General features: G+C 40.1%; 1 protein-coding gene, 1 long non-coding RNA gene and 1 pseudogene across 2 annotated transcripts in view; 1 reads left to right on the top strand and 2 right to left on the bottom strand.

Moving 5' to 3' along the window:
* The window catches only part of FANCC (FA complementation group C), a 293240-nt gene that overhangs the window by 151392 nt on the left and 130836 nt on the right, over positions 1-11012 (top strand). The window lies entirely within an intron of this gene.
* The window catches only part of LOC102470589 (uncharacterized), a 37249-nt gene that overhangs the window by 13952 nt on the left and 12285 nt on the right, over positions 1-11012 (bottom strand). The gene's annotated exons all lie outside the window — the stretch shown is intronic.
* Positions 5961-6372, bottom strand: LOC106733804 (40S ribosomal protein S12 pseudogene; annotated as a pseudogene).

Here is an 11012-nt window from a genome sequence, read left to right as displayed (position 1 = left end):
GTCACGCGGCAATCCCTTCTCCTCCATTCTCCTCTCGGGATCTTGGGCACGCACGCACACGCGCCCGGCGTGAGTTTTAAGCCACCGGATCCGGGACGCAAACTGCGTGGGACTACGTGGGAGTCCAGAGACATAGCGATTACGTTAACTGCTGGTTCCCAAAATAGTCCTATTCTTGTGGAGGAGAAGGGATTGCAGCATGGCCATCCACCCTGGGAGATGATTTCTCACTCTATCTCTCTCTTGTCTTTCTGGCAAGTGCACACGCCCTATAGCAAAAACCTCTCAAAAAAAAAAAAAAAAAAAGCAACAGTAGCAACTTTCATTTGATTAGTGTTTTCATGGTATATCCTTATACATTTAACTTATTTGTATCTTCATAATTAAAGGAGTTTATTGAGGACCAGCAGATGGCATAATGGTCGCATGGCTGAAATCCCACATTAGTTGACGGTGGTTCACATCCTAGACCCAGCAGCTTAAAACTCACGCCACGCATGTGTGCATGTGGGCCTAAAATCCCAATAGGAGAATGGAAAAGGGATTGCGGTATGCCCCCCGATGGGTAATTTCTAGCTTTCTGTCACTCTCTGTCTCTTTGGTGAGCTCATGTGTCCTATAGCAAAAATCTCTCTTAAAAAATAAAAGGGGGGGGGAGTTTGTCGTAGGCAGTGTATTGTTGGTTGTGATCTTATTTCACCTGCCAACTGCTACCTTCTCATGGAGTGTTCCATCTGTTTGTTTTAAAAGTTAAGAGCTGGGAACCAGCAGTTAGCGTAATGGCTATGTCGCTGGACTCCCACGTAGTCGACCGTGGTTCGTGTCCCGGACCCGGTGGCTTAAAACTCACGCCGGGCGCGTGTGCGTGCGTGCCCAAGATCCCGAGAGGAGAATGGAGGAGAAGGGATTGCGGCGTGACCATCCCCCCTGGGGGGTGATTTCTCGCCTTCTGTCTCTATGTCTCTCTCTGTCTGTCTGGCGAGCGCACGCGGCGCGACGGTGAAAAACCTCCAAAAAAAAAAAAAAAAAAGTTAAGGGCTGACCTCAGTTCAAGTCCCAGACTGGGTGGCTTGCTTTCTCGCTTTCCTTCTCTCTCTCTCTCTCTCTTTCTCTCTCTCTCTCTCTCTCTCTCTCTCTCCCCAGAGAGCGCTTGTGCCCTATAGCAACATAAAAATAAATAAATTAAATAAATAATTTTTTTAAAGCTTACCTTTTTTTTTTTTTTTTTACTTCTTTCATGTGAAAATGAGACATTAGATTGAGAGCCAGTCAATCAATCCCAACAGCGTCTTTAGACAGCAATCCACTCCCAGCCTCAGGCAGCCCAGGTCATGAGCACATGCACATGTGCTCAGTGTGAACAGGGAGACCTCCAGATGTAGACCTGAGACCTTCTCTGTGCGTCACCATCATAGAGTATTGTGTTATAACTGTGCCACTGCTGCTGCCCCCTCGCTGAGTGCTTAAAACATTGCTACGTAATTATTGATGTGGCTGGTTTAAATCCAATACCAGTTGCCATTGCAAAGTAGCAAGCCATCCCAAAATTAGTGGCATAAAACAATAAGATATAAACGCTTTTCGAGTCCTGTGGGTCAGAACTGAAATTGCTGATGAGGTCCCTGGTCTTCACTGGAAGAGCTGAATGCTGGCAGTGACTCCACAGATGGGCCGGCATCATCTCGGAGCTTCTTGTGCATGCTCAGAGTGATGCTAGTCAGCTGGTACCGCATGTGAGGCTATCTGCTGGGACCCATGGCCTCTGTGTGGGACTTCCTGGTTTTCTTAAAGCATGAAGGTTGGGGTTCGATAGAGGTCCCCAAGAGAACCTACAGAAACAGGCAGAAACTACGTGGTCTTTTCTAATCTACCCTCAGAAATCACATTGTCACTACATTTTCTTAATAGAAGCAGGACTTATGAGTGCAGCCAGATTCAAGGGCAGGGAGCAGAAAACCCACCTTTCAAAGTGAGGAGCATCAACCTTTTTAATGGTAGACAGCTAGCCAGTGGTGTGATGGTTAAGGTGGCTGGATCCCAATGACTGTGTGGTTTAAGTTCCAGACCACACTGGCATGTATGTGTGCATGACCAAAATTCCAAAGGAGAAAGGACCTCAGTGTGACTACCCCTCATGGAGGGTGCTTTCTCATTTTCCCTCTTTCTCTCTCTTTTTTTTAGGCATTTGCTGTAGGGCATGTATGCTTGCTGAGAAGAGAGACAGAGAGGGAAAGTGAGAAATCATCCCTTTAGGGAGGATGACCACACAGCAATCCCTTCTACTCCATTCTCTTCTGGGATCTTGGGCATGTCCACCATGATTTTCAAGCCACTGCATCTGGAACGCAAACTGTGGTCAGCCATATGGAAGTCCAGTGCCTTAACCACCATGCCACCTGCTAGTCCCCTCACTGTCTTTCTCTCTCTCTCTCCATTGAGTACACTTGCTCTCTAGCAAGTTAAAAAACACAAACAAATTTAAAAACACACACAAAAAAGAATTTAGGGACCAGCAGTTAGTGTAATGGCTATGTTGCTGGACTCCCATGTAGTCGACCACGGTTCGAGTCCCGGACCCGGTGGCTTAAAACTCATGCTGGGCGCATGTGCATGCGTGCTCAAGATCCTGAGAAGAGAATGGAGGAGAAGAGATTGTGCCGTGGCCATCCCCTCTGGGGGGTGATTTCTCGCTTTCTGTCTCTCTGTCTCTCTCTGTCTTTCTGGCGAGCACACGTGCCCTATAGCAAAAACCTCTCAAAAAAAAATTAAAAAATAATAATAAAAAAGACAGCTTGATGTTCTCTTGGCTCCTACAGAGAAGATATGCTGTGCTGGTGGTAAGTCTCCCCAGTGGGAGAAAGGGGAGTGTCAAGCAGAGTTCGTTGGGCTCTCATTCATTTAGCTCTCATCCTTTTCTGAGAGCCTGTTCTGGGTGTCCTGACTCTTCCATACCACTGGGATGATGCCCCTTGAGATTTTCCTCTCTTTAAAGCTATGTTACTGTTCTGAACAAAACTACAATAGATAGAATGGAAAGCAATTTTTTTTTTGGTAGAAAAATGAAGTTTTGGGAAATAGACCTGCAGAACTGTACAGCTGCTGTGTGCTTTGCTGCTCTCCTGTGTATTTAATCCCTGGACAGATGTAAAGGTAAATTTTATTGTTCCATTGGTACCCGTTTTACTTGCATCTTAGGTATTTATTAAGGGGTTTAACTTGGGCTGTATATCTTCTTTAAGAGGACTGAAAGGAAACTTGGGGTGGCATATCTGTTTTCACTGCAGCGTTAGATGTATGTAAGTTAAACCATTTCTGTGAAAGTTGGAAAGTATAATATTAAAAGTATCCAGTTTTCTAGCCATTTGTGCACATTAAAAATAACTCGCTATTCATGTTCAGTGGTTTTCTTGTTAGACAATGTAGGGGACTTGCCACAACACATGCAACAGATTATAAAAAGACTGCAAATTTAATAATTACAACATGGCGCAGACCGCGCTGGCAGACACTGGAACACAGCACACTCTAATCACCGCGCTTCCCATAGTGTGGGTGGTCACGGTCCACAGACGGTGCAGGCTCCTTGCAGAGGGATTCTGGAGCAGAGCACACGTAAACAGCATTCCACAGGCTTTTCAGGATTTTTTACTTTGAGAAAAGAGAGCATTTCTTTCGATTGCTTTTCTCCTTTCTCTCCTCCTCCAGCCTCCTTCTTTTAAACTTTTGCTGTTTTGATTGTTTGCTTTTATCAGGTGAAGTCTTTTGCATGTGGTTTGCCTTCTTTGTGCAGCTTGCTTGCTTTCTCTTTATTTTTTACAACAAAATGAAACATTTTTAACACTTCTAAAGACTGTTTCAGCACAAAAGCTGAAAATGATCAGTAGTATATTATGATCATTAGAAGTTAGCAACTTCTCACAGTAAACCCTGGCAAATGGAATTTAATCAATTTACTTCTTTTTTTTTCTTAATTAGCTTTGCCCTTATTTCCTTTGTTTGAATTGAATGAAAGGGTGACTAACTGGCAAAGTTTTTTTCTCATTCTAAAATATTGTTCTTGTTAGCTTATTTTCCTCTTTAGTCATCTATTTTAGTTTTTTAAAAAAGGGTTTATTGTTCCATTTCCTAATATTAATATTGATAAGAGAAGGGAGCGATGGAAATTTTTGGTTTGCGTCCATTCATGAGAATTACAGTTTGTTAAAGCTCTTGACTGATTCTCTAGGGAGGAGATATTTTAAGTAATAAATGATAGGAATGTATCTTTCTGAAGCTTTAACCTTTTGTCCTTGATAGAATGAGTTTTAAAAGAAAGATTTAGAAAAATGCAGGTATTAATAAAGGGCAGTTAATGCTACAAATGTGCACTTCTCCTTTCTCCGGGCTTCTGTGGATTTCCTTAGATGGACATTGTCTTATTGCTTAGAATTATAGACAGACTGTTTCTAGTCTTCATAAAAATACAGTTAAAGACAGACTGTTTCTAGTAGACAATTTTTAAAATAACATGACATTTTAGTTGATATGCTATATGGACACACATATTTGAGTAATATAAAGGAATGATGTAAAAAAGAGTTTGCAAACTTATATAGCATATAGTACCTAATAAAGTCATAGTATATTGTACTTTTTTTACATAAGCTGATTAAAAATGAATTGCCTATAATTATAATTTATAATGGCACTGTCAAAACCAGCGTAAAGAAAAGCAGGATGATTATATAGTTTAGAAGGAATAACTTCCTTTTAAAATCATACCTGTGTTAAATCCAGTTCTATACATAGGTTTTTGGGAGTTTTGTTGTTCATAAAAGCATTTTTAAAATGTTTTAGTCATTTTCATTTATGATAAAGCTAATGTAATTCTCTATTCTGATGCTACTTGCCAAGCTTTAGATCACAACAGCTTAATTTAAGAAAAAAATTACAGGCTAATCCCCTTTGGTATTTTGAAGCTATTTTGGGCACCCTTTGTTCTATGGTGCGTTCCAGTCTGTTTATGGGGAGCCATGGGTGTTTGATGTGGGACCCTCTGGCAGAGAAGATTGGAACTGCAGAGTCTCAATGCAACTGCGACAAGTTAAGGATGTTGAAATTTAACTTTCTTTTGGGATTGTCTTTCATCTATAAATTGAAGGATTACATTTAATTTTGAATAGAATACGGATGAGACAGGTCGGTTTGGTTTTAGAAATCACCATTTGGAGTTTGGTAACCATATCAAAAGCCAGGATGTTGACATTTAAAATGTTCATATTATGGAGTTAACATATACTTATGACTGAGTGTTTAGTTCTCTCTTTTCCTGAGCTTCCTGACAGGTCTCAGATTTGCCGTAAAAAACCAAGGTCAACTGTCCGTCAGAGCAAATGCATCTTGAAGTCTTTAATGCTTCACTTTAGGCTCACGTTCAGTAACCCGGGTTTCTATTCACAGATGTGTTCTCTGAACATTTCCCCAATTACCAATGTCTCTTTAAGCCGATAATGTCATCAGGGTGGACATCCATGGGCCTATGTAGATGTGCTCCTTAAACAAAGACACCGAGCCATAGAAGAGACTTGAGTAATATCAATAGAAAACTGAACGTTCTACATATTTTTTGTAGTTGCTTCTATGAAATAAAAGCATGAATATTTTACATGAATTTAGACCACTATTCTTGAAGTTAATTTACTTTCCTGGCCTTTGTTCTGTAAAAAACATATACTAACCATATTTTATCATTGCACATGGTGCTTCTGTGTACCTGGTGATATTTACAGTCCTAAATTCCCTCACTCTTCCCTTAGTACAAGTATTCATTGTTGTCTTTTGTGTTACAGAGTATCAGTTCTAAGACCCCTGGGGTCTTCAAGATCCTTTCAGGTGCTCTGCAGGGTGTTTCCTTTTCTGTGTATCTTTATGATGTTGCATTTCCTTTTTTTTTTGATCGTGAGCCGATTTTTATTATTTCTTCATTTCCTACATTTGAAGTACTCTTCAATACATCCTTGGCCTGAGGATTCCTTGCCATAGTCCTTAACTACTACACAGCTGCAACCAACCACTTTACGGGGTTTTCTCTCTCTGTCAGTTTTACAAAGGCCTACCCATTCTCCTAGTTTCTTGTTGTCATCAACCTTAATCAGGTTGATTTGGTGTTCGGCACAAAGGGCCTCCACCAACTTGACATGCATAGGTTCATCACAGTTGGATGCAAGCACACACAGGTGGGCTTGGTGCTTCTCTAAGGCTTTGGCAGCTTGGCGAATTCCACATGCTAGGCCATCGTGGTAGGCCGTCGTGGGTGAGGGTGGTCTTCAGCACCTCTTGTAAAGCAGTATTAACCTCCATTACACCTCCAGCAGCAATGCCTTCCTTGGCCATGGCGGTGGATTACCTGTGGAGCCCAATCTTGAACACACCCGAGTCTCCGCCTCCGCCTCTGCACGACTCGGCCGCGGCAGGGAAAGAACTCATTTTCTTTAGAAGTTGAACCAGAGCAACATATCACAGCAAGTCTGATGTAGTAATAGTTATGAGAACATAGCTGTCTTCTATTAAGCCAGACATTAAAGAGATTTGAGGACCAGCCCCAGAACCTAATGATTAACAAGGCTGGATCCCACATGGCGGACCATGGTTTGAATCTTTTGTTTGTGTTTGTTTGTTTGTTTTTTGTTTTTTTTGGAGATGTTTTACTATAGGGCCTGTGAACTCACCAGAAAGAGAGACAGAAAGTGAGAAATCAACCCCCGCCCCAGGATAACCACGTCGCAATCCCTTCTCCTCCATTCTCCTCTTGGGATCTTGGGTTCACACGCACCTAGTGTGAGTTTAAGCCACTGGGTCCAGGACTAGAACTGTGGTTGACCTCATGGGAGTCAGCCACATAGCCATTATGCCAGCTGCTGGTCCCATGGTTTGAATCTTGGTCCCAACAGTTTGAAAGACATACTGAGTGCATGCCTCAAATCCTGACAGGATGGAGAAATGAAGAAGGAATTACAACATGACCATACTCACTGGAGGGTATGTTTTCTCTCTCTCTCTCTCTCTCTCGCACGCGCACGCGTGCACGCACGCACAAGCACACATGCTCTCTGGCAGTTAGAAACAGATTTGGGGGCTGGCAGATAGTGTAATGGTTACATGGCCAGACTCCCACATAGTCGACCGTGGTTCCAGTCCTGGGCCCAGTGGCTTCAAAATCACGCTGGACACATGTGCATGCATGCCCAAAATCCCAAGAGGGGAATAGAGGAGAAGGAGAAGAGATTGCGTCATGGCCATCCCCCCTGGGGGTGATTTCTCGCTTTCTGTCTCTCTGGTGCGCACATTTATCCTATAGCAAAAACCTCTCTTAAAAATAAAGAGATTTGATAAAAATTGTAAAACAGTACCAGTATTCAATTACGTTGTGTATTTTGGAAAATACAATTTTATTCATAAATAATATTTCTGTTAATATATAAAAGATAGGCTATTCTAATAAATGAATATATAAATATTATTAAATTTTCCTGAGGTTTAATTCCTAATATAGTGAATACAATAGATACAACCTATACAAACAAAAGCTGTTTAAGGTCCTGAGACCAGACAATTGGGAATTCATGAATATTGGGCCGGTTGCCGTGGTTCTGAAGTCAGACTAATGTTGGCCTTTCTGATAGCTTTATCCAAGTGAGCCTATAAAATAGAGAGTGAAATTAGCCCACAGATGGGGTCCAGCAGGGCATGGCGATTAAGGCCTTGAACTCCCAGTTGGCCAACCATAGTTCGAATCTCAGGCCCGGTGACTTGCTTTCTCACTTTCTCTCTCTCTGTCTCTCTCTCTCTCTCTGTCTTTCTCTGGTGAGTACACATGCCCTATAGCAAACTTAAAAAATAGCAATAATAATAAATAAAATTAAATAAATAATTCTTTTTTTTTTTTTTTTTTTTTTTAAAAAAAAAGGAAACTAGTCCACAGTTGGGAGGTTTTAGTTGTCTCCTCTACATTGTCAGGATGTTTTCACGATAAGGTTTACATAAGTGAAGTGTCTCTCAAGTATCCTCTTGTCAGTTTAAGAAAGAGCCATAGGTTTCATAGTTATAGTCTGTTTTACTTAACTGATATTTCTTTGCATTTTGACATAATCTAGACTCATCTGCATCTTTATATGTAGCCTTTAACATATGTTACAGATCACCATCTTTCATGTGTGATCCATGCCAGTTATGGAATTTATGGCAATTTTAGAAAGAATAGAACCTATCGTTCTTATGTGTATTTGGGATGTTTCTAACCACATTCACCTCAATTACCTAATTTTATTATTTTTTGATTGATTTCTAGATTTTGAAATGAAAAAGAAAAAGAATGTAGCTGGCAAAATAACCAGTATTTGTGCCTTTATTCTCAGTTTAAATCTTCTGTTTTTAGTTTATCTTGCTTTGTAACCAGTCTTCTAGAATGTAATTACTTCTGACTTGGAGAGGGCTAACTGGCCCACGCAACAAACTTCAGTAATTAGAAAAGGAGTCACTTAAGATCTGATCTGGTTTCTTTGCCTCTCTGTAGAATTATATCTTAAATCTTCAGAACACGTGATTGCTTATCTTCTAACTGTCTCTAGAAATAGAGTAGCCATTGGCAGCTTATGGCAGGGTTGATTTCACTGATCTGTATAGGAAGTTGTTTGACTTCTGACCTATGCTGGGAGAGCTCGCTCTTTTCTGCTCAGAATCACTGCTGCCTGCTCTGGGGCTGTTTCCCCAGTTCTCTTCACACCAGCAGCACCCTTGGAGTTTTCCATCTAGTCACGTGGATGGGAGGAAGTTTTCCCCCTTCTGTGAGCTTAATACAGCAATTTTGTGTATTTGACATTGGTGGTGATCTGCATGATAATGAGGTTATTATGCTGTTTGTTGAGTTTTGCCAAATGCCTAATTGATTTTTCCAGTTTTTCTCCAAGATTATAGTAGTTAAAAACCATCTGTCTTCTGTGTTACATGGGTACAGCTGCAAATGCTCCTTTAAGTAAGCAAACTATAGGTGTGTATCTTATTATAGAAAGTAATGCAACATCACTAATCTGAGGTTTGGAGTATGTTAAAGACTGGTTTCTGGAAATCTTTTTAAACTTGGAAACTTTTAAACCTGTTATTACCTATCACTTAAAAGTGGATCTACAACTATCTAAGTAGGTGGCCTTCTATGTCTTGGCTAGTATTAGAGTACAGTGTTTGCTTCTTGTGCATAAAGGAACAAATTTAAGTCACTGGCTGCTAAACCAACAGATTTCAGTGTGGATTATTAGTTAAGAACTATTGTATGGTAGTTCTTGTTATGTGGTGGCAGAAATTTTCTTTTCCATTTTTAGTTTATGCAGACTCTGTCTCCTTCATCCTTTTCTTTTTTCACTGAAAAAAGACAGCAATTTTGTTAAGTCGATGGCTTTGAAGAAAATGCAAAGGGAAGGAGAGAACCAGACTTGACTTGTGATTACTTTTCATGAGTGTGGCTAAGTATGGGCTCAAGATTTGCTGGCCCTTCAATTCTTTGGCTTGTTTTTTTCTTAACATTTCCAAAGGTTTTGTTAGTGACTTTCAAATGAAACTTCAAGCCTTGGAACAGTTCCATTAAAAAGTTGTGTGGTCTTTGCCACAGTAGCAGCATGGTTTATTTTTCCTATACTAGTTTCACAGAGGTTAACTGAGCTGGAAATGATGAGAGACTAGCAGTGTAAGGGTGTGTGTGTGTGTGTGTGTGTGTGTGTGTGCTATGTGTAGACTTTGTTCCTTCTTGATTTGTGTGAAAAAAGGTTTTCATCAGAATTAACATGTACTTAAAATGACACTTAAAAATGAAGCAAATAAAATTATTCTAAAATGATTTATACTACATTGTTTAAGACTTTTAAAAAATGGTTTCTTTGGTTAATTGCACTTTCATATTGAATAGTACCAGACCACATTTCTAAAAGGCAATTCCTTCTGTGGATTTGCTTTCTTGTTGGAAGATGGCCTCAGGAATATCTTAGCTGACTTATTTTGGAGAGTACCTCTCAGTTATCTGAATCTAAATAAATGCTTGACTGTTCACAATTGAGACAGGTTTATTCTTGGTTCAAATAAGTATCTTGAGGATAAAATAGGTGCCCTCTATTCTTTAGATGGTTCTATTTATTTTTAAGAAAAATTATCTGTTTTATATTTGTCATCTGCTTTTTAGATGTCCAAGTTACTTGAAAAATAGTGATTTTCTAATGTAAATGGCAAGTATATTAATACTTTAGGTGACGATGCTTTTTTGTAGATTTTGATGCAAATCCTTACATCATCTCATTAAATTCTCACAATAACCTACAGTGTAGGAGAGTTCCCTTTTAACCAGAACCTCACCAGCACTTATTTTTAATTTATTTTGTAAGAGAGATTTTTGCTATAGGGCACATGTGCTCACCAGAGAGACAGAAAGTGAGAAATCACACCCCCCTCCCCCCCAAAGGGGATGGCCTTGCCACAATCCCTTCTCCATTCTCCTCTTGGGATTTTGGACATACACCTGGTGTGAATTTTAAGTCACCCAGGTCCAGGACTCCAACCATGGTTGACTATGTGTGAGTCCAGTAACATAATCATTATACTATCTGCTGGTCCCTATTTTTAATGTTTTTCATCTTAGCTACTACAACTGGGGTTTGGTGGTAACTCATTGTGGTTTAATTTGCATTTCCCTTATGATAAAGGATGTTGAGGATATTTTCATATGCTTTTTGACTGTTTGTATGTCTTCCTTAGAAACTTGTCTGTTCAGCTCATTTGCCCATCTTTTAATTGGGTTGATCACTTTTTTCCAGGTAAGCTGCTTGTGTTCACTGTATGTACTGGTTATCAGTTCCTTATCTGAGGCATAGTTTACAAATATATTCTCCCATTTCAGGGGTTGCTGATTCACTCTAATTACTGTTTCTTTTACTGAGTGGAAGCTTTTTACCCTGATGTAATCCCTCTTGTCTATTTTTTAGGATTAGTGCCTG

Source organism: Tupaia chinensis, unplaced genomic scaffold (genome assembly GCF_000334495.1).
Source record: "Tupaia chinensis unplaced genomic scaffold, TupChi_1.0 Scaffold145148_1, whole genome shotgun sequence".
Lineage (NCBI taxonomy): Eukaryota > Metazoa > Chordata > Mammalia > Scandentia > Tupaiidae > Tupaia > Tupaia belangeri.
The sequence above is the reverse complement of the archived record's forward strand: the minus strand, read 5'-3'. Positions and strand labels throughout refer to the sequence as shown.